Genomic DNA, 3,769 nt, shown 5'->3' with positions numbered 1-3,769 from the left:
CATGTTAATTTAAGTGGATTCTTTCATAATTAGTTACCTTATTTTTCTGATTTATTCCTTTTTTTGATAAAAATATCGATTAGGGGATCAAACTCCAATGACCTTGACAAAGTTAAAAAGTTATTAACAAAAAAGTTTGAAAAATAACCTATTTCGGCTATATATAATATCAGAAACTGACATTATATAATTCTAAACTATCCACTTTCTGCATTCCATCTCCCTCATTGTTTAGTGGCGCGCGACTTTTCACGTGAACACAAGTACACTGCTTTAGCAGAAAATTTGTTCTTAATGTGAAAAATTTGACTGTTTAAAACAGAGAGGAGGCAGAGTCGATGAAAGTCGATTCGCGTGGAAATCATATGCCATCAAGCAGGAGAGGGAGGGGGGAGGAATTAGAATGAGAGTCGCTTCAGATAAAAGTCATGCACCTCAAGCAGAAAGGAAGGTGGGATATGAGAGTCAAAATTTTAATTTTGTATAACAGAAATGAGGTGTTCTTTCTTAAACATCTTTTGTTTATAACTTTTTAACGAAGGACGAGCGACGGTTGAAACTTATTGAAGGTCACTCAAGATCACAATATATGTCAAAGTCAAGATTATTGGAGCTTGGTTTATTAATCGATACATTTATTCTTTTTTTTAAATCATCACAAAAAATAGTTATATCAAAACGTATGATTTCTGGCATATTATTTATAATTTGGTGTATAATTTACAATTTGGCGTATTATTTACAATTATTATTATAAATAATCACACTTACAGATATTTGAATTCTGATTGCAATTTCTTCATATGTAATATACAATTACTCAGGTATTATGGCGACACAGAAAAAAATGGCCATGGGCTGTAATTTAGCCACTAATTACAATATTTTTACTAAATAGAATATTTTTGTAATTATTCTAAAAGGCGTTTCCTTATGGCGTTTCCGTATAGCCATTTTAATCAAGTTTACAAATACAAATCAAAAGATAGATTGCAGCTTTCTGTGTTAAATATCAAAATAAAGATCTAATATTATGCAAACATTTGGTTTTACTATCAATATATAAAGGTTTAGTATTTATCATTTTAATTAATATTTATCTTATTTTGAATAGCTGCAGGGCGAATTGGTATTATACTTCGCACAGATGTCGAAAACTTCTTCTTCTAATTATGAACAGAACAACGTCACCATGCAAAATCACCGCTGGCAAAATAGTGATTTTATCTATTGAAAGTTTCGCTACAGTAAGTATAAAATTGTTATTTTATTCATATTCTACAAATTATACTATTGTAATTGTAGCTTAGCAAAGAATTTTTTATTTCTTAAAGGTCGTAAAAACGTCTCTATCTTATCTCACTATGTTTCGTTCTCTCCAGTGATGATTTGGCGTATGAATCATCAAAATTGTCTAAATTAAAATACATATCTTTAATGTAATAAAAATTTTATGTATTATATGTACTTTTCTTTTTTTCTTTATAATTTCTGATATAATTTTTCTTTGATTTTATAGCAACCAAAATATAGATATATACATATTAATATAATCGTACGCATGTATTTCATTACAATAATTAAGTATCATCTTTTGCTTCCATACAAATATACTTATCATTTTTTTTCCGCAATACCTAGAAGTTACATATAGATGTTTGTCAAAGAAGTCCACACTTCTCTAACAATTTTTGTAACTTTACATAAGTATGTAAGTTAATTGTTTATTATATATGTTTATTATATATACGTAAACTATATGTAATCATCCGATCAGGTATTCTGGAAAATTTATCTTCTTAATTAACAGTGAAAATAAACAGACACTTCGAAAATTATATATGAATTCTACAATCCACATTTTATTAACCTTACATTCGTCAACTTTATTTAAATTAAAGGTAAATAAATATCATAGTTTGTAAAAATTAAATCTATTAAATTATTTTAAACTAATAATATATCATATTTTCACGCGTTTATTACTTCTGCTTACTTTCTCTAACGCAGGTATACAGCTTTCTCTAAAGCAGTACAAAGTTGCATCTTTTCTAAGACGAAATTTCTAAGAAAACTATAGTATACAGAATATGAAAATAAAATAAACTGTCTCTTCAAAGAGAACGATAAGTAACGAATTTAAAAATGTAACGATTGAAACACAGCAGGTAATTGTCCGTATGTATTTCTCAGCGCAATTACGATACTGTTGCTGAATAGAAGATGGAAGAAATCAATAAGTAATATTACGTAATTTGTTGAAAATTGAACGTTGAATGGAATAAAGTACAAATGGAATAGTTGATATTTCGCAATCTTCTTATTCCGAAAAATGATTGAGAAGAAAGATCACAGTGCACAAAGCCGATATTATAACGTTGTTAGATTCTATTTGACTATTTCAGGATTATGGCCATATCACAGACTTCGCGATAGATGTATTTGCTTCGTACTGTTCTTTGTGTTTAGCTTTACTATTTTGATACCTCAGGTATATCTATCGAAAAGTTTGCCAAAGAAGTATCATCATCTGTGCGCTGCAGAGATATCTGCATGATTTTTTTTTTTACACGACTAGAAGTTTAACATATTGATATACAGTTATTCATCAACTATGTGAAAATTACACACACATATCCTTACGCATACATGCCAAATTATAAATTATTAAATTTTTGGAAGATATAATTTTAATAAGATCAGAAAAAGAAAAATGGAAAAATAGTCTGTTAATAAATTTTGATATAATTTATCAGAAGAAAGAAAATTTTAATGCTTTTGGAAAATTATAAAAAAATTAATATAAATGTGTACATAGGCTTTTAAAAAAAAACGATTAATTTATTTCATGATTGCGTTTAACTCTAATACAGATACTTTATTTACTAATCGACTCGATAACTCTCGATGACGTATTTGAATGTGTGCCATCAATATTCATCAGTATAATGATCAGCTCTAAACTATTATTTATAATGTTAAATAGCGAGAAAGTAAGTGATAAATTTTCAAACTTGCATTAACACTTGGCTTTTATATGAAAAAATGTTACATTAGTAAGAAATACGGCAGCATGTGTTTAGGTAAAGATTTGTCTTAATATAATACGAAAGGATTGGTTATCACTAAATACAGATATAGAAAGGATCATTCTGCAACGACACACAAGATATGGGCAATATCTAGCAGCATTTTATGCAGGTACAACGCAGATTATAGTATAACTTGCGTATATTTTGCATATATAAAATCTTCCACGATTTTACCAAACATTATCTTATTACTTCTTTAAAAAATTGCTTAAAGAGTATATTTATCAAAAAAATTCATTTTTTTGTACATATTAATAAAATAGTATAAAGATCTTGCTAAGATTACCATTTTCTCTAGTTTTCATGCATATGACGGGATGTCTTTTCGTACTTAAACCAATCATGCTGACTCTGATGGCAAATGACATCTTCAATGTGACAAAATCTTCTGTGCTGAGATTACCATTTCGCGTTGAATACGGCGAGAAATTCAATCAATATATATATCCGATAGCACTGCATAGTTATATTGCCGTGTTCGCTCACGCGTTCGGGACAATCGCGGTTGATGGCTTGTATTATAGTTTAATTCAGCATGCTTGCGCAATGTTCTCAATTATTGGGTAAAGTCTCCGTTGATCATAAAAAGATCGAAACGCTTTTCTTGAATTATAATCAATTTTTTCAGTGACTCATAATTTCAAAATCTCGGTTTGCCAAAAGCAGTGACATTTCCT

At 28.7% G+C, this 3,769-nt stretch overlaps 2 pseudogenes; both read left to right on the top strand.

The window, feature by feature from the left end:
- The window catches only part of LOC105626185, a 1,854-nt pseudogene extending 469 nt beyond the window's left edge, over positions 1–1,385 (top strand).
- Positions 1,386–3,395: 2,010 nt separating this feature from the next.
- The window catches only part of LOC105626060, a 15,289-nt pseudogene continuing 14,915 nt past the window's right edge, over positions 3,396–3,769 (top strand).

Source organism: Atta cephalotes (genome assembly GCF_000143395.1).
Source record: "Atta cephalotes unplaced genomic scaffold scaffold00004, whole genome shotgun sequence".
NCBI classification, from domain to species: Eukaryota; Metazoa; Arthropoda; class Insecta; order Hymenoptera; family Formicidae; genus Atta; species Atta cephalotes.
The sequence above is the reverse complement of the archived record's forward strand: the minus strand, read 5'-3'. Positions and strand labels throughout refer to the sequence as shown.